Source organism: Mus musculus, chromosome 14, assembly GCF_000001635.26.
Source record: "Mus musculus strain C57BL/6J chromosome 14, GRCm38.p6 C57BL/6J".
Lineage (NCBI taxonomy): Eukaryota > Metazoa > Chordata > Mammalia > Rodentia > Muridae > Mus > Mus musculus.
The window spans coordinates 117,765,312-117,790,509 of NC_000080.6; the positions used below are offsets into that span (position 1 = coordinate 117,765,312).

A 25,198-nucleotide genomic window follows, 5' to 3' on the forward strand; every position below is an offset into this window, starting at 1 on the left:
CTGGTGAAAGTGTTCTTATCTGCACGTCCCACACTCTAAATATTCCTTGCAAGCTCTCTCACTACCGCAACCCCATCTGCATGCCCTCCTTTGGGCTTCAATGGCATCTACTTTGAGATCACAGTATTAAGAAGGTCTTGACTTATCCAGACCCATGCAGATCTTTAGTCTGAGGAGTGATGCCTCGGGCTCCAGACTCCAGGTATTCCTAATTGCTTACTCCTTGGTTAAATTATATCCAGTGAATTACAATTGCTGTCTGTGTTTATGTTGGGTAGCATTGTTGATTTTTTTTTAATTCAGTTCAAATTTTATCTAGACTGTATACCTCCAAAGGTTTGAAAAAAAAGTTGTATGAATTCTAATTACAGCCCATTCACTGAAAATAAGTGGAAAATTAATTTAACTGCTATTCGCAAGCTCTTTGACAGATTTTCTCTAAAAAAAAAAAAAAAAAAAAAAAAAAAAAAGGCTATTTCTGCAGTTAGCTGAGAAAGCACCACAGGAAGAAACCTTCTCTTTTAACTAAAACTTTTCCTAGAGATTAATGTCACTAGGAAATGTTCCCTTTTCTTTAACTTCTAACTAGGCTACCACTTTGGGGGTAAAATATTATCATAAACATGGAAAGTATGATTAGGAAGTAAGACCATTTCCTTTAAAACGTATCTAAAAGAACATATCATATTGTTACTGAGATCAAAAGAAAAAAAAATAAACAACTTTGAGTTTTAACCATCCTAACAGAAAAGGCAGGCTGGTAAACCAAATAATGATTTAATGTGTTCTGGGCCTATTGATTAAGCAAGCGTTAGAAGAGGCAGATAGGAAGCAGTGGACATCACAGGATGCCTGTGGCACTCTCAGTGTGAAGGTTAGACGAGAAGAGTGTGATACTACAGCTGTCCTAGTGCAGAAGTGGTTTTGGTTTGGTTTGCTTTGTTGGTGGGCTTTGTGCCGTTTATTTTATTTGTTGGTGATGTTGTTCAAGACAATGGGAACCGTGGTGGGCTTTACACAGATGAACTCATGGCTGGCGTTATAAATAGATGTGAGTTGCCAGCTTCCCCTAGTGCCAGATTGCTCTACCTCCTTAGGATGTATGTCCTCTGGTGTGAGGCTTCACCACAAGTCTGGACCCTGCTCTTCTGAACTGATAAAGAGGCTGTTTAGTGGTGTCCATTTATATTTGATACCCTACTTCAGGTACAGCAATTTGTTCAACTGAAAGCAGCAGGTGAAGCCACAATAAATGTATTTTGTGCTTAAGTAGATAATGAAAATAGCAGGGCAAAAAAGATCAATGAATTAAACCACTATTTGCAGACATCCTTACCATAATAAAATGCAAGATGTTTGGAGTGAGCACTGTACAGAGGGAATAACTGTCCAATGTTTATATAATCATGTTTATTTGTCCACAATAATTTTATTTCCTTGCTGCTGGGTAGATAGTTCTCCTTTGAAAAAGAGTAATCTACTGAAAATGAAGTTGATCAATAGGCAATTCCAATGTTGTCTGAGTTTTTTTTTTAATTAAAAGAAATCTACAAATAAGTAGAGACAAGTCAGTAAGGTAGAACAAATATCCAATGTTTCTATCATCTCAAAAGACTGTTGGAGCAGCAGAGGCAGCCTGGATGGAGGGGAGGAAAATGGGGAGGGATTGAAGGGAGACTAGGAACCTGTAATTTATTCTAGCAGTGGTTCTCAATTTATCCAGCATCGGAACTTATTAAACACAGACTAAGGGGCCCAACCCCAGGTTCTCTGCAGTAGAACTTACCTCGAACCTAAGAACCACTGCCTTAGAAGGCTATTGCCCTTATCTCTCCTGTGTTCTCCTCATTACAAGTAACTCTACCACTCCTAGTAGCATAATGAAGAAGAGTCCCCCAACCCTGAATATAAAATTCATCATTCATGAGAAACAAATGAGATATAATAGTTATTGCTAGAAAGGTGAATATTTTGTTTAATCTTTATCAATAATCAAAATGGAGCGTTAAAAGGGACTTGAAACATTAACTTTCTTAATCTCTTGCCTTCCAAGGAAGATAAAAAGCCCCAACAGATATTTCCTGGTGTCTCCAGAAAGGAAACCTATGCATCTGTCTCTGAACTAGGAGGAACTATCTTTGTACTGTGCCATCTGGATTTTGCAAATTTAATTCTAGTATCATTTAAAAATTAGCTACCTCATAAAAGTAAGAGAATTTCTGGAGTATATCTGGACAATTTGACTGTATTGAGAAGGAAAGTAGCTATACCTAGACCCCACAAGCACGCATTGAGTGCCTGGTGCTAGACTTTCCATACATGAATCCCATTTAACCTCAGTTCAGTTCATTGGGAGAGCAATACCAGCTCATTTTCCTGGTGTGGACTGAGGATTAGAGAGGTATCATGGCTTATGTCAACACATGCAGGAAGCACGTGACATCAAAAGAACAAGCAGAAGGTCCCAGTCAATGCAGATTCTACTCCAGGGTCAGTTTTTCTTTGGCTTAAGAGCATATGATTAAGGAGTTTGGCTTGTCACCACACAACACTTGGCTAACAGATGACAAACAGTCTCCACTCGCTGACAGAGGTGTAAAGGAAAAGACAAACTTCATCTCAACTGCAACAGGTAAAAGCTGCTGCCTCTGTATTACAAAATCAAAGCAGGATTCACAGAAGGGCCAACTTGGTACTCAGTGTGCTAAGATGACCCAAGAGCTGATGGGTCTTCCGGAATCCCTCACAGGCATCAGGGGCTACCAGATGGCTCCAGATGTTGGTCCTCCATGAGAGCTACACCATCTGCACTTTGTTCCTGACTTTTGCTGTGTGCGAAGCAGAACTTGGGAATGTCTATAAAGACAGCACGTTGAGTCTCTGTTTTAAAACTATAAAAATTGCATGCCCAACCTTTTGTTGGTATAACAGACTCATTTCATGCTCAAGATGTGCAATCAAGATTTTTAAAATTGCTTTTCAAGTGTGCAAGACAATGTCACTAATTTTATTCATAATTTAGTGTAGCTCTCACTGCTGCCAAGTTCTGAAATTTTCCCTGAACCAGCCACAAGCTCTACGACCCACTAAGTGATGTTTCCCCTTCCCACCTTCTACCAGCCACTAATTGTCTTTATTCCATTTTCTCTCTCCTGACTTACCTACTCTGAGAACTTTATGTAAATGGAATTGATAATATTTCTCTCATTTGCTCTGTTTCATTTAGCAAAATATCATCACCCATGTCTAAGATAATGTCTAAGAACTTTATTTCTTGTGAAAACTAAACAATATTCCCTTGTGTTGTTCCCATTCTTGCCCTTTGATATACACCACAGTTGTTTCATTTTTCTATGAAGGTTAGAGGAAAAATGTCTGTTTAAATTTGAGTTTTCAGTTGGGGCATATACTTAGGAATAAAAGTGTGGAGCGTGTGGTTAACATCTTGAAGAAGCACAGATTGTTTTCCGCCCTGGCTGGGCCATTTTACACACCTACCAGAGATATAAAAGGCTAAGTACTCTTGCCCTTGCCAGCACTTATTTCCCAGCGTCTATTATAGCCGCTACAACGGATCCACACACACTTTCAACCTGCTAAGATGCAGATGCCAAAGCAAGTGGGAGAACAACATATGCCGTGTCTGGTATCTTAGCTGGAAATTTGAAGCAAGTAGTTCTTCTTGAACCAAGAGAGAAAGTAGGAACAGGGCTGAAGAGTGTTGTAGTATGTGGATGTCATCCGTCATAATGCAGCCATAACTGAGCCATCATCATACCCCAGCATGAAGATCAGCTCTGAAGTCAAAGCAGCAATAAAATTATATTGGTGTAAATAAGTGAATAGACAAATTCACCGGTGTAAAATGGAGCTACCGTAAACGTGTTGCTTATATGGAGGAAGGAAAAGGAAAGGTCTGTTTTTAGAAACTCTTTAGGGAAAGCACTGTTTGATATCAAGAGCCCTACACGCATGTCATCTGTCCCACCAACTGGAGGTCATTTACTCATTACCAACCTAGGACCCACCCTTACCTATTGTCTCAGCTACAACAAAATATAAAAGTTAAAGGGCTCATCAAAAGTAAATAATAAAATATTTTTTTAAATATATGAGCAATAAGCCTTCCATGCAGGAGCCGGGCGTGGTGGCACACACCTTTAATCCCAGCACTTGGGAGGCAGCGGCAGGCGGATTTCTGAGTTTGAGGCCAGCCTGGTCTACAGAGTGAGTTCCAGGACAGCCAGGGCAATACAGAGAAACCCTGTCTCAAAAAAACAAAACAAAACAAAACAGCCTTCCCTGCAGGAAAAACGGGAAGAAGAAGGAAGGTATAGTGTAACTCACAAGTATCAGTAGAGGTGGACACTGCACAGACTCAGTAATATTTTTTGACTATCTTTTTGATTTTGAGACTGTCTGGTATAGCCCAGTTTAGCCTCAGATTTTCCAGGCTGACAAAGTTGTTCTTGAACTCTTAATAAATATCATCTCTTTGCCTCCATAGTACTAGGACTTCTCCTCCTCCTCCTCCTCCTGCTCCTCCTCCTGCTCCTGCTCCTCCTCCTCCTCCTCCTCCTCCTCCTGCTCCTGCTCCTCCTCCTCCTCCTCCTGCTCCTCCTCCTCCTCCTGCTCCTCCTCCTCCTCCTGCTCCTCCTCCTCCTCCTGCTCCTCCTCCTCCTCCTGCTCCTCCTCCTCCTCCTCCTGCTCCTGCTCCTCCTCCTCCTGCTCCTCCTCCTCCTGCTCCTCCTCCTCCTCCTGCTCCTCCTCCTCCTCCTTCTCCTGCTCCTCCTCCTGCTCCTCCTCCTCCTCCTCCTGCTCCTCCTCCTCCTCCTCCTGCTCCTGCTCCTCCTCCTCCTCCTCCTGCTCCTCCTCCTCCTCCTCCTCTTGCTCCTACTCCTCCTCCTCCTCCTCCTCCTTCTCCTTCATGGGTAAGAAGTGGTCCATATAATGGAATATTATTCAGTCTTGAAAAGGAAGGAAAGGTTGGCACATACTACAATATGGGTGACCCTTGAAGACATCATACTGGCTAAAATTAGTCAGTTTCAAACAGACAAGTACCATGGCATTCCCCTTGCATGAGGCCCCCAGGGTGTGGAACCCAGAGAGACAGAAAGCAGAACGCTGAGGAGGGGGATGAGGAATTGGGTTTCATGAAAACTAGGTTTTGATTTGTGAAGATAGAATACACACCACGGTTAGCAGCATCACTCAGGAATCTTAGTCCAAGGCCGGGGAGGAGGAGGAGGCTGCCACAGAGTTCTGTCTGGGACTTTCCTTGCACCAAACAGAAGCAGGAATGAGCAGTTCCTTGGTTAGCATTTTCCCCCCTTGCATTTCGAGGTTTCCTTCCAGTCCTGCGCACTTGTAACAGCCAACATGTAGCAACAGCCTTAGCAATTCTCCTTGACCCATCCTTTCAAAGTATTTGATTCCCTTCCTAAATTTGTTTTATGGGCTCTTCCACATGACCAAGAATACAAGTAAGTTTACAGCAAAGCATAACTGATTCTTTGTGAGCTAGCACTTGATGATTGGGGTACATCAGTAGGTCAGTGGTAGAGCATCGCACTAGAGAATGGGGCCGAGCTTTGTCTTCTGCACTGAAAACGCTATCATGTTTCTGATGTCAGCAGGTCAATAGAGGCTAGTGTACTGCCCTAAAGTGCTTAAAGTATGTTAGCCACTCTCATGGATATTTTCAAGGGTTATATTTGTTTGTATGCCTTGTACTGGCTGATTTTGTGTGTCAAGTTGATACAAGCTAGAGTCACTGGAGAGAAAGGAGCCTCCCTTGAGGAAATGCCTCCATGAGATCCAGCTGTAGGGCATTTTCTCAATTAGTGGTCATTGGGGGAGGTCCTAGCCTACTGTTGGTGGTGCCATCCGTGCCATCCGTGGGCTGGTAGTCCCGGGTTCTATAAGAAAGCAAGCTGAGCAAGCCAGGGTAAGCAAGCCAGTAAGTAACATCCCTCCATGGTCTCTACATCAGCTCCTCCCTCCAGGTTCCTGGAGGCCCTTTTTGAGTTCCTGTCCTGACTTTTTCCAACAATGGACTCTATGAAGTACAAGCTTGGTAAGCCCTTCCCTCCCCAACTTGTTCTTTGGTCATGATGTTTTCATCACAGCCATAGAAACCCTAAGAGATGCCTGTATTTTCAGACACAGCTTTGGTAAAACCTGAGTTGATTTGAAAAAAGAAAATATGTTCTTTCTGAGCAAGCTTTGGAAAGCCTATCTCCTAATAGAATTCTATATCGTCAAGATTCTGCCCCACCTCCTAGCCGCTGCTCAAACAGAAGATCCCAAGCAGAGAATAAGCAGGCTTAGGTCCATCTCTAAAGCATCAGAAACATTTGCATAGAAAGAGCAACTGGAGCTTCATAGCAGCTGTACTTTCCCTGCCTGTGTAAGCAGCCTCGTGCTTTGTTTTAAAGATTTAGTTATTTTTCCTTAGACTCATTCAGTGGAAGCCAGGGAGGCTATGCGATCTTCCTGGAACTGGGGTTACTACTGTGGCTGCCAGGTAGGTTCTGGAATGGAAAGGAGCCCGCCACAGAAGCAGTACTCTTACGTGCCGGCTGTTTCTCCAGCACCCAGACTCATCCCAAACTGATAGACTGTTTGGAGAAAGAGTCAAGTTTTTGGTGTTTTATGTGTTGGTCTTTGGCTATCCTGCTTACAGATCTTGTCTTGGAACAGCAGATTGAGAGGACCCAGGATGCTCTCCTCGTTGATTTCAGAACAAAGCTGGAAAGGAAGAGGGAGGCTTCCTGCCACTGAGATTTGGGAATTTGCAGCCTCCCTCAGAAAGTGGCTTGGAGAGAAAGAACATAAAGACCTGAGGAGGAAAAGAGAGGAGGCTCAGCAGGCTAGAGTACCATAGCTCTTCCAAAAGATCTGGACCAACATGGTGGCTCACAACCATCTATAACTCCAGTTCCTAGAAATCTGACACCCTCCGCTGACATCTGAAGCCACTAGGTCACATGCATCATGATGGGTGTACATACATGCAGCAAAACAGAAAGGCACATGAAACAAATAAATAAATCTAAAAATAATTTTTAAAAGGAAAACTGAAATAGGCTTGCATCCAGCCATAAATTGTCCTAAAATGAGAATCCTAACTTCTCAAGCTTAACTAGCTCCACTCTTTATCAACAGTGTGGATCAAAGCAGAAATTATAGATTCAAATTCATGGTAGAAGAAAGAAAAGGAAAACAGAATAATGAGGCAGGAGGGAGGCCACATAACCTAGTTGTTTTGTTTTCTTTTGTTTTTCTTTTTCTTTTAGCATAAAGTATTGTGGTCTTACTGGACCTCAGCCACTCCCCCGCCCCCAAAAAAAGACAATTTTTCTAAAATATTGTGACTTGCTTATACAAGTTTTAATTTTAAAAACAGGGTATCTTATCCACCCGCCTAGTCTTTTATATTAATTCAAATCTAAGAATTAATCCTAACATTATGTTCAACTGGAATAACCGAGCACTGCTGCTGGTGGCAGATAAAGCCTTACTTACGGGGCTTGGGGTCCAGCAGAGAAGTTTCTTAGTTACCTACGTCCCTTATTGCTATGGCAAAGAGGACTGACGAGAAGTTGCTCACCAGAGGAAGGTTTATTTTAGCTCCCAATCCTTCATGGTTGGCAGGCCTTAGCAGCAGGAGCTGGAGACAGCTGGTCACACTGTAGCTGAAGTCAGGGGGCAGAGGTGAACGTTGCACCCAGCTCTCTTCTTTGCATTTGGTCCAGGATTCCAGATAGGGGGGTCTCCTCCCAGTTCAGTTAAGTTATTCCAGGAACTGCCTCACAGATACGCCCATGGGCTTGTCTCTTAGGTAGCTCCAGAACTTAGGATGTTGACAACAGAAACCATTGGGAGAGGAAGCCAAAACAGAAGAAAACTTTAGAGAAATAATTGGAACCATATATGTAAATCTATAATAAGCTATAATATGCATTGAAATAGTATATACTATAGCTTATAATTATATTATATACCTGTAACATAGCTTAACATTCTGTTATAATATCATTATGTTGTATATTATAGCTTATTATACAATTATGTACTTACATATGTATAATTTTATGTATTGTATTATACATACTTTTAAAAAATAGGAAACTTATTTGTGCCTTACACAGATATTATTTTGTGTAAGTTTCCTATGTCTGAGGAGTGTCTAGGCCCAGCCTTGACCTGTGTCTGTGCCATTTTATGTGGCACATTACCTCTGCTGAGCTCAGTAATTGCTCCAGCCACAACCTAGATCGGGCCCCAGACAGTGTGAGCAGAGAAGTGATATGCCAGTTAACAGGGTGAGAAATGAATGCAAATGAATTCTCCACCCTCCCAGCAGCCACCGCTCCCACTTCTTGCCCTTCTTCATCCCCCAGCCAGTTCTCAGAGAAAAAGATGAATATCAGGAATGATGTTCACTTCATGTCTCGTTGACCTAGAAAGGAGAGTGTGCAGCAAGGCATGGCGCTGCGCTAATGATGCTGAGCCAGAAAGCAAGAGGTGAGGAGGAGGAGGAGGAGGAGGGAGCCGTAATTGAGGGCTGCCTCCATAGCCCCGTTGCCTTCGTGTCTGTGTCTCTTCTCAGGATCCTGGGCCCCTGGGACTGCTTTTTGAACCTAGACCATAGGCATGGGACCTTCTCTCCTATTGGTCCCTTCTGTTTAAGGAGATGGATGGCTTTGCCATCATGAAAATCTGTCTCGGTGGAATCAGCCCGGTGTGCTCAAAGAGCTCCTTGATGCGAGTAGTCACTTCTTCATACCTAAGTTTGATTTAAAAGAAGAGTCAAACCATCTCTGTTATGGAGAAGCTAGCAGTTGTCTGCATGGCCCCATCCAGGTGAACAGGAGAGGGAATTTAATGCTGTTGGGTCTCAGTCAGATCTCTTTGCAGGGTCAACACCTCTGTCCTCTTCTGCAGCTGTCCAGAACCAGGTGTGATCGCTGTCCCCACATTAGTTATTGTAGCAAGGAGCCAACTATGTCTCCTGCCATCCCAGTGCTAGTGATGATAGAGTCACAAGTCTGGGCCACCCAGGTTCTTCAGACCAAGCCTGTTTGTTGGGACATCCTATGCCCTGAGGCTCAAACCAGCCTCCAGTGAAGACCACAGGGTCATTTGGCAACTTCCATGTTCTGTAGATTCCTGACCTGTGACCCTGCCTTCTCATCTCAGGAACATGTCCCAGGACAGGACCTGACACAGGACACTGACATATCACTTTCCACAGTCTTGTAAAGTCCTAACCTCTATGGCTTACATCCTCCTTTTTCATATGAGAGGAAGTGAGTCTCAGGAGAAGTGGCAGAATTATCCTTGTCATCTCCCTAGCTAGTGAGTGGTAAAGAGTCCATTGGACTCCAAGTCTACTTTCTGTCCTGCCAGGGTGTGCTTGCCTTGAGCAGCCAGCCCAGAGCAACACTCTGAAATTGATTGTGTCCTCTTGATCCTCTCCTCCTTTGCTATCAGGAGGGTCCTAAGGTTTGGTGCCATGACCTCACCTGAGTTTCAAAGACATTTTGTTGTGGGACTTCCTTGAGAGACACTGTCCCTGCAAAACTGTCAAGGTTCGGGTTCCTGCTTACAACAGTGACCCAGGTGCTGCTGTGTGAGACTTCCTTTGCTCTTTGTTTTCTGGTTGCAAATCTGTGTGGGTGTGGCTTTTAGCTAAGGTGATGCTGGCCAAGAATGAAGAGATGTGAGGCTTAGCCAAAGCAAAGGGTCCTTAGCTGTCCACAAGGCAGGAAGGATAGGAGTTGTCAGAGCAGTGTTACCTGCCTCTTCTACTTGTATGATTGCAGCTAGAGGACACAGGTCCCCACTCAACGGTGTTTCACCATATTTATTTACCATTTCACCAAATCATGAAGATGTGAGATGGGTGGAACTGCTCTCGAGAGCCCAAGCAGAAACACTGGGTGGCTGTGAATTGTCAAATGACAATAAGGTCTGAACAAAAGAGTCAAGTCCATTTTCAGATGATTTTAAAAATTATCTAATACTGGAACTGTAAACATTGCATCTTATTTTATATAAAATGTTCACACGCCCTCCTTTGAATTATCTAACAAAGGAAAATTACCAATGAGATGACACCAATATTATGACCATCTCATGTGGGTGTAGAAAACACACTGGCATTCCCGACATTACTGGGCTGCCATCTACCAGCTGGCATAGCAGGAAGCCCTGTGTGCTAGAGTTTACAGGATGGCTCTGGACATGTCTATCCTCTATCCTCACTTCTAGGTTATTTGGTTGTCACAAAGCAGATGCCATCATCTTGCTGTGCTCTATTGCAAACAAGACGAGCAAGCTTTAGGCTGACTAATGATTGGTTTTCCACACAGTACAAGCTGTGGCTCAACAGCCTTGACTAACTCAACTGTCCACATGCTGGGAAGGCTCTAACTGTCCACCTCTCCATCAAATTGATTCATATTGTTACTGTGTGCACAATCCACTTAAAGTCCATCCTCTGGCCAGTTCATTCCCAAGACCCTTAAAGATCCCCTAATGTACAACTGTTGAGAAAACTGCCATTGCCTAGAACTGGAGACATGTATCAGTAGTTAGAAATACTTTCTGCTCTTCTAGAAGGCCTGGGTTCAAATCCACATGGCATCTCAAAACCATCTGTACCTCTATTTCCAGGGAATCCATTGCCCTCTTTTGGCCTCTGCAGGCAGCTGGTGCACAGACATATATGCAGGCAAAACACTCATAGAAGTAGAACAAATAGAATTAGAGTGCTATTGACATTAAGACGAAGACAAACTAATACATGACTTCAGATGGAGGGAGAGCAAAGGCAAGAGGCACTGAAATGCAGTGTATGATCCTAGACTGGGGCCCATGCCAAGGTAATGATGTGGCTGGGTAGGAATATAGAGTGTAGGATTGAACTAGTGTATCGCTGCTAAATTTCGTGTGATTAGCTGCTTCGCCATTAGCGTGTTAGGAGATAAATAGCTCTTTTTCATGGGAAACAGACACTTAAGTACTTCCGAATAAAAGACTATAATCTGTGCAACTTACTTCCAAACAGTATTCTATGTCTTTGTTAGTGTGAAGATTTTAACATATATACGTTTCCCTATGCATGCACTCAAACATTATTCGCATAGTTTACGTGATGGCTGCAATCATAACTCAGTTATAAATGGTGCATACCTAGCATGCTCAAGGCCTTGGATTCAATCTCCAATATTGCAAAAGAGAAATCATTTGAGTGGCACATATTAACAAATAAATATGGATGTGTGTGCAGCTGAATATATTGATATATATGTAAATATGAGAAGCAAGAACAGAAAATTGTTGCCAACTGTGGATAAAAGGAATACAGTATCCCTTGTACTATTTTCCAATTTTTCTGATCATTTGGTGTTAGTTCCCAAAATGCAAGAAACTGTGAAAGACTGGGTTTCACATACTTCCTTCATACGTTATGAATATGCACAATATTAAATGCACATTAGTACAGATGTGGCAATTGTATAAGAAGTGAATGGATGCTGGAAACCTTACGCGAAGATGGCTAATGTTGGGGATAATACAGATTTCCTTCAACTGATGAGAGTTTGGTACATTCTGTGACAGTTTTAACCACACAGGCTCGCTAAGCATAGCACTGGGCTAATAGGCTTTGTGTGACTTGAAGCAACCTTGGGTTGCAGTGGGAAGTATCAACCAGGTATAGCTTAAACTCCCATGTGAACATAAAAGGATATTCAGAGTTGAGGTAGCAGACTCGGTAACTTGGGAGGGAGAGTAATGGCCTTCGAAATGGACTCATGTTTGAATGTGCCAGCATTTGGATGAAGTTGGGTTAAATCAGTGGACAAGAAACCATCTGAAGCTGGGGCGGGGGGGGGGGGGATCAGAAGCAAGTTTGAAGGGAAGCAAAGAAATGAGACTTATCTTATGATTTATAAAAATCCAATTCTCCCTGCCCCAGCCTTTTGTGTCCCTTTTATTAATAACTGGGGCAGTGGAAGTTCCCACAGGGAAATCCTTTTCAGAGTTCCAGATGTTGAATTGAGTCTCCAAAGGAGGCTGGTGAAGGTAACAAATTGAGTATCTAAGGAATACAATTGGGAACGAACCCAGATAATGGAAAAAATGAAGTTCCTCTGGACTAAATTCCTTCATACACAGAGCAGAGGCTTAGGTGCTGGGTCCATATTAAACAAGCAAGCAAGCAAACAAACAAACAAAAAACAACTCCTTGTACCATAAGTGGGAAGACATCTAATTCACACCAAAAGTATACCTACCCTCATATTGTCTCCTTACTTTACCCTTCAGAATAAACAACTAAAGTGCTTATTCAAGAAAATTAAGTTTGTATACAGACAAATGCTCCATTGATTGTTAATTTCTTTTACGTAGCGCATACTTGCTCCTACATGTTCTATATTTTACACTCAGGCTGCTCAATCCACCCCTGAAACGTATGCCACGTCTAGGGGAGACAAAACAGAGTTAACAAATAAATGCCCCCCCACCCCACCCCATTCTCTGCTTTTTAATCTTAGGGACAAAACCAGAGCACTCTATAAGGAACAGAAGGACTCTGAATGGTTGAGACTTCACCTTGTGCTGGCATGTTGCCACATGTTACGGATGAAGCCCTGGCCTTCCTAAAAGTGCCATGGGAGTCCTAATAGCCCAGTGTGTTTGGCTTCTCATTTTTATATGTCACTGGGAAGATGGAATGCCAAGAGCCCAGCTGGGGTCTGGGCTTAGAGTAGCTCAGGGGAAGGAGTACCACGTAGTCAATCACTTCCCACGCGAGCCGGATTGCCCCCTGAAGATTAGTCAGTGTGCCTGTAAAACGCGGGTCCATGTTTCACTGTCCGCGAGGAGCACAAGACAAACAGGCTAAATGTTTGTGAGGCTGAGACACACTAAGGGGTTGTGGGGTATGTGTCCCTCCTGCCTAGCCAGAACCTGCCTTAACAATTGTGGGGCCTTCGCCTGGTCACCGAGGAGCAGAGGCCCACAGGCTGCTCACCTCATTAGAGCCTTGTCTGATCTTCCATTTTCCTCTCAGGGACTGGGCTACAATCGCATCCAATTTGTGGGCTCAGGCCACTGGTTGAAAGATTTAAAAAGCCTAAAGCATGGGGTAGCAAGTACCTAAAGGCGTACAGAGTCAGCTGTTGAGGGAGACAATCCATAGACTCTGTGGGATCCAGAAATGAAAACTAGAAGTTTAATCCTTCGGATGAGAATAGTTTACCCAGTGCTCTGTTGGGAAATGTTCTGAGAGATGTAGCTGATGTTGTGGGATTCCTTCTGTGTGTTTCTAATTGTGTGCAGAGCCTACAACTTCCCACTGTGTGCACAGCCTACAACTTTCCACTGTCTGCACAGCCTACAACTTCCCACTGTGTGCAGAGCTTACAACTTCCCATTTTATGCAACTGCAACCACCCGTTCACTTTCCTCCCTGTCACACTGGAAAGGAAACCATAATTTGAAGGGTTTGTTAGCAACCCCGCTACCGTTTCCTAATGTTTTGTGTAGTTGTTAATGACCAGAGTGCCGCACAGGAGGCCTTTGTAACAGAGCTGTGTCACCACAGGGATTGTGCAAAGTGCGTTTTACTTAATCACAGCCACCAAAGATGAAAAATGTCGCGTTTCTTCAGGAAACCCATGAGGCTGTAATTCTAAAATGCCACTAATGTATCGTGGAGCATGAGGAGGCTTCCATTTCTGGCCTCTCTTTTATCCCCTCCTTTAAATGCTTTGGGCAAAAATAAAAATTTCTAAAATGGCATTGTAATAGCAGAACTTGCCACAACGGGAACCATACTGAATGTGCCACGGAATATAGAAACAGAACCCGGTAGGTGTGGCAGGAGTGGTCACAGTTATAGACCAGGGTGTAGGGAGAGACCCATGTGCAGTCACCATCGTCTAGTGGGCTGGCTTGCGCACTGACAGGAAAATGATTTTAAAATGGCAGTTCACAATCCCTGAGATCAAATATGCTGGGGTGTGCCTGGTTGTTTCTGTCATACAATGAGGTCTCGGTACCCAAGCCTTTTATCTCTTCAGTGGGTCTCAGTTGCCAGCCCAAGCTGTTGCCCACAGCAGGACACTCCCCACTGCTCCCTCGACCAGTCTCATCTATTGGCTTACTGCTAACTAACAGGGGCTCCTTGGCACCTGTGTTCTTTAGCTGACCTGCTACATTCCCACTGCAGTTCAGCACCTCTGTCATCAGTCACTGAGCAAATGATCTAGGAGAAAGACACTCTGAAGGTCAAGCCAGCAGAAAGGAGACTTTGACATATGGAGGATACAGTCACGCATAAAGCAGGATGATGCTTTGGTTCACGTCGGGATCAGTTAGACTCCTGTTAGGACCTGCAAGTGTGACATATAACTGCATATATACATTTGAGATTAGTATATTCATATGTACTATATATCCATGTGTGTATATGCATAAATACATTCAGGCATTTATTCAGTCTGCTGTTTTTAGCATAAGTGCAGGAGGTGCAATTAAATTTGAATTTCTGATAAATTCATAATTTATCTCCTGCAGTATCATGTAATCATGCAACATCATGCGATATCTGAAATATAATGTTACTAAGAGTGTTGTTAATCTGAAATTAAAATTTCGTAGGACACCTTACATATTTTCTTGTAACCCTAATACATACACATGCATGTATATTTACAGACATATGCATATATGTGTATTGTGTCTTATATTTGTTATATACACACACATCTATGCCTCTATATCTGTATTTGCATGAGTATGTACATGTGTGAGTGTCTGTGTTTGTAGCCAGAGACACACAGTCTCTCTCTCTCTCTCTCTCTCTCTCTCTCTCTCTCTCTCTCTCTCTCTCTCCCCTCTCTCCCCTTTCCTCCAGGAACAAATCCAGGAGAAAAATCTAGAAGCGCAAGTGTCCAAATACAAGATATGACCTGAAGCCTTATTCTTTCCGGTCCCTCTTTGTCACTGTTTTCTGTGTGTCTCTTCTGAACAGGCAGGGTAAACACTGGCATCACCATGCCCTGGATACAGCACCTGATCTGCAGTTTTCAAAGCAGTTGAGCTCTCTTTTGTCTTCTGAGCTTCTTTCCTGGCAATCCTAGCATGAAGCCACTGTGGTATGGAAAGTGCCTGCAGATTCAGGGACTGAGTTTGAGAGGATTAGAGGTTCCTATAATTCAGAAATATACATAAGCATGTTTGTGCTTTTAAACAATAAAATTAACATGTGTATAAACAAACTTCCCCACTAAGAGTCAGCCTACCTAGTTGTTCTGGAAATGACCTCCTTAATTCAGAAATCTTCTGGGTCTTTGAAAAGCAAGCATATTGTAGTTTCCCTATAGGACTGTCTTCAGGAAGCATTATATTGTAGATTCCCTGTAGGACTGTCCTCAGGGAACATGAGAGAATGCAAGTAAACAACTCTCTGCAAAACTTAAAAGATGTGGGAAGAGTTCAAAGACACATGGCATTAAAAACCCAAATACGCATGAGCATCCAAGTGGCCACCATCTGAAGAGGCAACACATACATGTCCCACACTTCTGAGACCCATGACAGAGTCCATAGCAATGAACTCTTTTAAAGAACTGTACTTAGTGTGTGGCTGAGAGTCACCCACAGCTGCCATTATTCAGGGAAAACCCTGCATGATGTGAGGGTTTTCCTGGGACATGGTCCAAAGCCAAAATCCACTTCATGCTCAGACCGTTTGCTCAGTATGCTGGAAGCATCTTGAGGCTATGAGAATAAATTTTCTCTTTGATGCTGACATATTAAATGGATATCCCAAAATGTTCTTTGTAGTCAAAGATAGATAGCCCTTGAGATCTAGTGAAACAACTGGTGAAATAGATTGTGAGGGAGGGAGGGAAGTGAGGATGGGAAGGAGTGAGAGGAAGAGAGAAAGGGGAGGAAGGAGAGGGAGGGAGAAAGGGAAGGAGGGAGAGGTAGGGGATGGGAGGACAGAGGGAGGGAGGGAGGGAGAGAGAGAGAGAGAGAGAGAGAGAGAGAGAGAGAGAGAGAGAGAGAGAGAGAATCCTTCAGACCACAATTAGCTGAAATAACCTTTTCAATTATTTTTAGTTAAGGATTAGAACAGATGTCTTTTATAAGATGGACAATTCTTTTTGTTGTCAAGTAAGAAATATTTTTAAAATTTTTATCTCAGCTGTGTAATATATTTCCAAAGCTGCTATATTTTGAAAACCACAAAGTCAGACGCATGGTATATAATATAATATTATATACTATATTATATTGCACCTTTCCATCTCACTGACCATCATTGTTCTAAAGGTTCTGAGCAATAGAGCAGGCTTTGAGAAGTATCTTCCTTTGAAATGTGTAAAGAAGTAACAGCCGAAAATGCTCTGTTGTTGCTGGGTGAGGCTAAGCCCAGTGCTGACCTTTTCCCTTTAAGGCCCTGTCGTCTGCCATGTCTGCTTCTCCCCACTACAGTAAACTTGTCAAGGCAGATTGCCGGTAGGCTTGAAACTAACTGGAACAAGCTGAAGAATTTCCCCCCTGGTGATTAATAGACTTCAAACGACCTGTCAAAACCACTTGGAATAGCTGATCCAGGTGTCTGCTAAGCAAGCCTTTATGTGGTCCACTTCCCACCTTGGCCCAGTACTGTAACATGACTGTGTTTGACTGAATGGAAACTTCAGTTTCTGAACCATTAGCACAGGCCAAATGAACAACTGATGTACGAACTGTGGGAGAAGGAGACACTTTAATTGACCACCTTGTGCTAATTGGTTTGTGGATTAAGTCCGATGAATGACAGTTTGTCTGATTTTCATACATCTAACGAGATAAAAGTAACTGTGAGCTACAAGTAATGTAGCGATCTGAGACCTTCGGCTCTCAAAATGGAAATCTACAGGGCCAGGAACGTGGAAATGCTGTTGCTGGAGAGATGGAGCCATTTAAGGAATGGAGCTGGGGAAATCCCGTGAGATACTCCTCATCCTACCACCGGCTCCCCTTCATGGTACTAAGGATGCCCCACCACTGCTGGGCACCTTCCCCTTTCCAGACCTCAAGAAACTCTCCGTATTTTTACTTAAGTTCTGCTTCTTTCTAAGTATCTATAGGTTGTCAAGTTTAGGACAGGATACTTAGTAACAATGCCAGTCTGCTAAGGTTGCAGTAATGAGTACCACAAACCAGGTATTTTCTTAGAATTTGAAAGGGTCCTTATCCAGACCTTCAGGAGACTGCTGACTTCTTACTGTGTCCTGGAGTAGCTGAGAGATGCCAGCTCTCTGGCATCACTTCTTAGAAGGAGGCTAGCCCTGTTGACCTAGGGTTCTGCCTTTATGACATCCTTTAACCATAATCACGTCCCAAAGTGCTCTCTGCCAAAATGCCTTGGAGGTTGGGGCTTCACTGTAGGAAGTTTTAGGAGACACAATCCAACCTGTAACCACAACTAGGAGTAAAAAAGAGTGTGAATGTTTGGGCCGGTTCCTGTTGTGACTCTGACCTATAAACGCTCTTCTGTCACCTTTGATAAATATACACATAACATCAAAACATTGAGTGGAATATTTTATTAAAGAATGTAACATTTTAGCGGTGGCATGAAAAGGACATTTTCCTTCAAGCAGACATCTGGAGCTATGTGTCACAGCTGTGATGCTGGACATTTTCAATGTCGGTTTGCTTTTAGAACGTTGATTCTGGACAGCTTTGTGTGTGTGTGTGTGAGAAGACTGATATTTTGAGTTTAATTGTACCCCATAAGTCTCTAATCACAGCCCTACAGGAGAAGATGTAACCCTGATCAAATTCTATTTTCCTAATCCAGTACATGGAAACAGCTTTCCTGTTCTCTAGTTACCCCTTTTTTTCTGAGACCCCATCCTGAATTTAATAGCTTAGATTCATAATCTATAAAATAACAGTTATTGGTTATAAATAAGGAAGATAAGACATCAAAGAGAGAAAAGTAAGAGCCTCAGGCAAACATCTTAATATAGGTGATGGATTAAGAAGCCACAGAATTCTGGGTCCAGTTTCTGGTTTTGTGAGTAACAATTTTGTGGGGGTAGTTAAAGAAGTCAGATTCTTTCATTTGAGGAAAAAAAATTGATAAAACTAGGAAAGAGCTACCTCTTCGTATAAAAGCAATGAAAGTAAATTATTAATGAGAAACAATCTTTGGGTTATAGGACTAGGGACAAGCCCTCCACCAAATGAATTCATAGAAGTGAGATTTTTGGGAGGTATTTTCTCTAGCTAAACCCTATCCTGTCAGTGTAATGAAACTTGGTGCCCCCAGGCAGCCTTTCCCCATCCCTACTTGGAGAACATCTTCAGGGAAGTCTCCCCGCAACAACCTCCTGCCTGAAAAGCATCCACCTAACACACATTCTACAAGCAATTTCTCTCCTCGTCACTGTGTGTGAAGTGTCAGGCCAGGACAATATTGCAACTGCTTGCTCAACCCCCTGCTGGAGCTGGGATTCACACATGAAGCTGTCTGACTTGAGTGAATTCAGATTAGAGCTTTGCTCTCACGAAGTCCTCTGGCCCAGCTACTTTAAAGACAGCCACCAACAGATGGAGGGCCTTCGCCACATAATGAACCAGGGGAAATTTCCTTATGATTCAGACAAGGCAGTGCATCCAAACCACTGTGGAGAGTTCAGGGCAGGAATGTGCCAGGCTGGTATAATCATGTCATTTGCGGCCTGCTTGTTCAACAGCCTGTGTGCTGGAAGCTACATTAGGCATCTGGGGAGAAGAGCCATGGCGAGCATTTCATCCCCTGCCCATGAAGAGCATTACCAGGCCTAATCCATCAGCTGAAATCTGCCTGTCTCTCCCTTACAGCAGAGTGAGAAAGGACATCAAAGCACACTGGCGAAGCTTCCGCTCTGGCTCGTTCGGTTCGCTGAGTTGAACTCGGCTGCTGTGGACCCCACTTGTGTCTTGACTGATAGAATATGGCAGCGCTTCAGCAGAGACAAAGGAGGGTCGAGAATGAATGCCCCGACTTTAGTTACTTAGCTCTTACTGCCTTGTTTGCCTCATCTGTAAACGCAGTTAAACCTCCACTTCAGAGAGATGCTGAAGTTTCCCATAGTTGAAGAATCATGGGACCGTGGGGTGGATCCCTCTAGAACACCTGTTAGCTGGGTGACCCTGCTGTCATTCCCTTTTCTGTAAAACGGGTGTGATAGAAATAGTTTTCACATTCAGTTGTTCAGGAACTAAATGGGTAGGTAACATGTAGCGAATTATTCTGAGCAGCACCCTGTACAGGGCAAGCACCCAGTGCATGCTGGGAAGGTACCGTGTAGCGAAGTAGTCTCGACGGCGCCTTGTCATGGCAAGCACCCAGGGCATGCTGCTTGTTGTTGATCTGTAGAAAGTTCTAGATGTAAGACTTTCTCTCCTTCCTCTTCCTCTTCCCTTCTGCAGTTGTATCCTTGAGCACACGTAGCAACGTGAAAGAGGGATTTATGTTGCGTAAAGACCAGGAGTCGTCTTCCGGACATGTTCCCTGAGGACTATAAGGTCAGGGAGAGCTAAAGCCACAGCAAAGAATCTGCAGTAATGTCTAAACCCTATGCATTTACCAAACACGGTAGCCTTGGGCGAGGCTCTTAATCTCTCTGTTCTTCACAGGCTAAGCTTTAAAATGAAGAATTAAACTGTGTTATGTCTGGAATCCCCTTAACCACAGAAACACATGAGTCTGTCATTACCACTGGGTAAAACTGTGTGCCTAAGGCCATTAGCTCAGCTGGTCAGGAGAGCGCGCGGGGAGCAGAGCTAAGATCATGGCAGCCAAATGAGCTCTGGATTGTTCAAGCCATGGGCAGATGAGGGTACGTAACGGTGGATTGTTTTCAAATCAGCCTGTGCTCTGCTGAAAACAGGCAGGCAGCCCCATTTTCAGTCTAGGGAGGAAAGAATCATACTATCACAGTAGATGGCGTTGAAAGAAGGTGCATGGGATGACGCTGTCTTCTTTATAGTCAGCTGAGCCCAGAGTGAATCCGTGCAAGTGGCCATGTGACCCTGGCAGTGCAATGCGATCTAAAAGGAGAGAGATGGACTTGAAGTTTACATGGTTGGAAAAGAAATAATTCAGTACATTGTGAGTGCATCTGCAACGTCCCCAAGAGCCCTTGTGTGAGTTGGGGGCAGGGGCGGTATTCTGACTGCTGGTAGTGAATAGTGAAACTGGAATGGTGTTGGAGGTCAGGGGCAAATAGGGAAACCATCTCAGTCTCCACACTGGGTTTGAGGCAGAGACATGGAGGCCGTGCTGCACAGCACAGAGTGTATAGGAGAGGTGCCCTGCCTCCTAAAGCCCGGGTCCCTGAGATGACAACAGGAGAGAGGCAACCCACAGAGCAGCACAGGCTGGCAGTTGAGTGACTCTGCCTCAGGACCTAGCCAAGTGATTAACATCAAACAAATCAAGGCACCCCTTATGAGACTGAGACATGATCGAGGGCTGCCTGGGAGGTGACATCCTGTTAGCACAGAGAAATGTGCCTCTCACGGTTCGCTTCTCCGAGCAATGTGTGCCAGCTCGGAGCTCAGCATCTTCAGGTGTGATCTGATCTCCCGGCTGCTCACAGGGACAGAGATATCAAGAAGTCAGGGGTCTGACAGTGATGCATTGCGGAGTCGGATACTGACGTTGATCGTGATTTGGGTGGCAGAAATGAATCACCCCGGGAATATGCTGACGTTGGCACAGGGGAGGAGAGAGAGCGAGGGCTTTTGCAATGTTTCTAATGAGAAACTGGAAGTCAACACTGCCAGAAGCTGTGTGTGCCTGAGACTGGTTAATAGTGGAGGTAACCTTCTACACCCAACTGCTATCTAGCTGTGTGTGCCTGAGGCTGGTTATACTGGAGGTAACCTTCTTCCCCCAATCTATTCTAGAAAGCAAAACATAAGGAAGACAAAAATCTCAGCATCTTTGGAAGAGATGATTTACATAATGCCCTGTTCATCTCACTCTTCAGAAACTATGACAAAAGTTACTAATCACAGACAGAGTTGCTGGTCACTTGCCTACTTGCACTGATAGGCTGCACATAAAGCCGGTCAGCTCGTAAAATCATGAAGATGCCAGTGATAAAGACAGGAGAAAAGCCTGTTCTGTAAACAGTGCTCCTCAAAGAATGTCAGAGTCCTGTCACCATCCTCTGGCCCTTACTGCCATGGAACTCCCCTTTCATGTGAATAAACTAACGTCCTATTGCCGATCCTCCATTGGATTGTATATTTTGTCAAAACTGCTGACTTAAAAATTTTCAATCAGTGCCATATAGTTCCACACAAAGTCCTTTCACAGTTTGGCTCATTGAGAGCTAAGGGAAATCACAGTGACATTACCATCAGTAAATACAAAGATGTACCTGGTCTTAAGGGAGTCAGAGAAAGGTGCCACTGTTTAGAGGAGGCTGGAAGAACCTGGACTCCACCCAGCGGGAGGCTGGGTGTGGTGGCAGGGGGCGGGCGGTTGCTGACTCAAGGCGGGGTAAAGCGGAAGCTAATAGAGCCCCGAAGGCAAGAGGGGGAGCCTGCAAAGAAGGTCCCCAGATGAAGGCTGTGAGAACAAGCTTCGTTTCTTAGTGGATAGGAAATCAAAGGAGAACTCTCTATGAGACCTAGAGAATAATCCCACTTTCAGCACCTCCCGGGAAGCGAGCATTAGGAAAATCACTAGCTTCCTTGATCATAGAGCCTCGGGTCATTCTTTGTGAGCTCTTGTACTTTCAAATGCCCCTAACTCTACAGATTACACTGATTGTGCACATTTATCGATGCAGGGCTCATTAGTGGGGCCCCTGTTTATGGTGCTGGAATTCATTTTTGTCTTGTTTTGTTTCTAAACAGATCCAGGTTTTAACAGGTCCTGTTTATTCTAAAGTAAAAGAAAATAGCGAGGAGCAGCCTGCACCCAGCTAAAGTGAATAGACTCTGGGAGAATGCATTTATAGTGTTACCGAGATGCTTTGCACAATTACATTATCTCAAATTATTACTTCCTGTTGTTTTCCAGAGTTTGTAAAAAAACAAATGATGTGTCATATTTAATCTCCTTTGTCCTCAGATCCACCATAATAAATATTAAGGGAGTACATTTATTACACTGCTTCTCACTTGAGAGACAACACCTATTCATTTTAAACCTCGTGCTGACAGTCCTCCGACACAGCATTGGAATGTTGACTCTGAATTCTAAATTATTGAGTTTATCAAGCCTAGGTAGATGAACACCACACTTAGCTACTTCTCTGTACTTCCAGAAAAGTCACAGCTTTTACCTTTAAATTTCCTCTCTCCCACTGTCTCCGTTTTTCCTTCTGGGAATTCTATCAAATAATTTTCAGAGCATCCATTTCATATTCTATACCATGCCCATGCTTATACTTTTTGTAAACACTTATATCGCTCTGCCCCCTTTTCTTTTTAAAATTGTTTTGTTTGCTTTTTTTGTTTGTTTGTTTGTTTCTTATAATTTCTTGTTTTGGAACCACAGAGCATTACATGAAAGTACAAATTCAGTCAACAATTTTCAAGGATCTACTAATCAACTATTCTCTCCTCTCCCCCTCCCCCTCCCCCTCGCCCTCGCCCTCCCTCTCTCCCTCTCCCTCTTCCCCTCCCTCTCCCTCTCTCCCTCTCCCTTTCTCCCTCTCCCTCTCTCCTCTCTCTCTCTCCCTCTCCCTCTCTCCCTCTCTCCCTCTCTCCTTCTCCCTCTCTCCCTCTCCCTCTCTCCCTCTCTCCCTCTCCCTCTCTCCCTCTCCCTTCCCCTCTCTCCCTCATTTTCCCCTCCCCCTCTCTCCCTACTGTGTGTGTATGTAAGTGTGTTTGTGTGTTTGTGTGTTTACAAGAAAAGGTGTTTAAATAACATCCTGAATATAAAAAGACCAGAGAACTCAAGCAAATCCTTTCACATTCAAAATCCCAGTTTTCTATAATTCACAAATACCGGTAAGCTGATAAACAGAAAGTTTTGCCGCTCTAAACAAACAAAGATGTGAATGAGAGTGTACCTAATCCTCTGGAGGATCAGGGCAGGGCCTGAGACCTGGACGCATCCCACAGGCTGGAGAAGGAATCCGTGTTCTATATCTCAGAGTTTAAGGTGCTTTAGGATGCCAACTAAAACCTAGCAATGCAAGAAGAAAGCCCATCAGTCAGCCCTTGTCCTCACACTCACACAATCCACCCTGAGATGGAGGTGTACTGCTGGCAGGACAAACAGAGAGCCCTTTTTCTGACTTTGCTGTTCTAATTAGCTCAGGCTTGCCTTCATTCCGGGCTCTGCCAAACATCACTGACTTGTATGATAGTTAGGAAAAGAATACATCCCATTGTTTTGAAGTTAAAAAGCCTTGAGCCTGCCATTGGTTTCTTAAACAAACACAACATTCAGGTATGTCTTTCAAAAGTATTGGTTCATTTGCCTCCGATCTTTGAACCCCCTGAACGGGTCAGGAGAGACAGGTCTTCCAAAATTCTATCAACTAGAATCAATTATGTGCAAGCATTGTGGTCTCTACTGGTAGAGTCGAAGGCCACTGGCTTTTTGCAATTGTCTTCTCGGGCATTACAATCTCCATGCATGTAGCTATCTACTGAGTATTTCTTTTATGAATATTTATCTATTACCAAACACTTTCTTCAATTTATGAAGTACAACATGACTTAATAAAGTAAGAAAACAAAGAGAGTATCATCAGAAACTCAGCCTTGACACTGTTTAAACTGAATAAAATTCAGCTTTAGGTCAGGTGTAACGATCTTGTCCCCAACAGGATTGAAATCTTCAGTGACGGGATAATAAGAAGAGGAGTCCCATGTTGCACATGCACACATGCATCGTATGGGGGCTAACAGGTCTGTAACCTGTAACGGCAGCTTCTTTGATCCCTTATCTGCATTGGGTTTCCTCCTTTGGCTTCCATTTGGTTTTCTAAATTCTCGTATATGGTTTTTTTTTTAGTTGCTGCTAGTCAGAGTCCAAGAAACAGAGATACTGAAAAATCTAAGGACCCAAGGTCGCACTTCTCGTTCCCAGGCGCGTGTTCTCATAATTGTGAACATCTGGACCATCTGATCACAACAAATCTCAAATGGCCATTTTGCTCGTGGCCTGGATTTGAGTGCAGTAGCGATGTGAGTGAATTTAACACTGTCTATGAGTTAGCCATTTATTTAGAGTAAGGTGTAAGGAAGGCTGAACTGTCTTTGGTTATGTAAGATCAGACTAGGGCAAGTGTAGAATGGCAGAAAAGCTTACAAGCATCCTTCATCGTCTCCTTGTGGAGAGGACTGAGCTGCCTGCTCTGCACAGAGGCACCTGCACACATCTGATCTGCTTTAAGAGAGCTGTGGAAGTTCCTTCTTATACCCTCGACTAGGGAACCTCTTACATGTAGCAGTTAGTTCTTATGCTTGGTGGCTTTATTTTCCTCTGTGAAGCTGGAAAGAATGAGGCCTCCTCCACCATTAAAGAGAATTTGCACTGTGATGGTAGGTGAATTCTGGAATCTTAGAACTTGTGAACTGAGACAAAAGGGTCTATAGTTTTAGGTCAGCCTGGGCTATCTATGTTGAGTTCCAGGCCAGCAAGGGAGACACTCTCTTAAGTGAAATAGAAAAGATAGTATTTCAAATACAGATAGCATGGGGCTCTCCTAATCATAAATGAACCCAGATCTTAATGGGTAGAAATAGAACTTTGCTGTCTAGTAGCACCACCCATGCCTAGTGACATTTCTGCTCAGCAGGCTTATGTTCGGAGATGCTACTGGGGTCCAGAAGGTAGGGGCCAGAGACATAAGGAAACATCCAATCTAGAGAATGGGAGACAAAAAGCAAACAAACAAACAAACAAACAAAAACTGGCCTCAAATTCACAGTGAGATGAGTCCCTCTTACAATCTAAGTCTGCATTCTCAGAGACTCCCTAGGAATTCATCTGTAAAGACAGAACACAAATCATACACACAGAAATCTTATTGAGAAAGATAATCTTAGGAAGGAAGCGAGTTTCCTCGCCCTTTCTTCATGTCTGTAGTGCTTTCTCTTTCAGATGACCAGAACAGTGTGTTTCCCAGACTCAGTACATCCCCTAAATCAA

General features: G+C 43.6%; 1 protein-coding gene and 1 long non-coding RNA gene across 8 annotated transcripts in view; one reads left to right on the forward strand and one right to left on the reverse strand.

Moving 5' to 3' along the window:
• The window catches only part of Gpc6 (glypican 6), a 1,054,610-nt gene that overhangs the window by 840,392 nt on the left and 189,020 nt on the right, over nt 1-25,198 (forward strand). The window lies entirely within an intron of this gene.
• On the reverse strand, nt 7,616-17,337 carry Gm52111. Of its 6 annotated transcripts, none has more exons than XR_003951115.1 (5): nt 17,279-17,325; nt 15,097-15,232; nt 14,351-14,433; nt 9,883-9,981; nt 7,616-7,858 (listed from the first exon to the last, which is right to left on the reverse strand). It is a non-coding gene; the product is annotated as a predicted gene, 52111 (long non-coding RNA). The 6 variants fall into 6 exon arrangements; XR_003951110.1 differs by lacking the exon at nt 7,616-7,858 and adding an exon at nt 15,327-15,449 and having other exon boundaries at nt 8,132-9,981; nt 17,279-17,337; XR_003951112.1 differs by lacking the exon at nt 7,616-7,858 and having other exon boundaries at nt 8,132-9,981; nt 15,097-15,207; nt 17,279-17,332.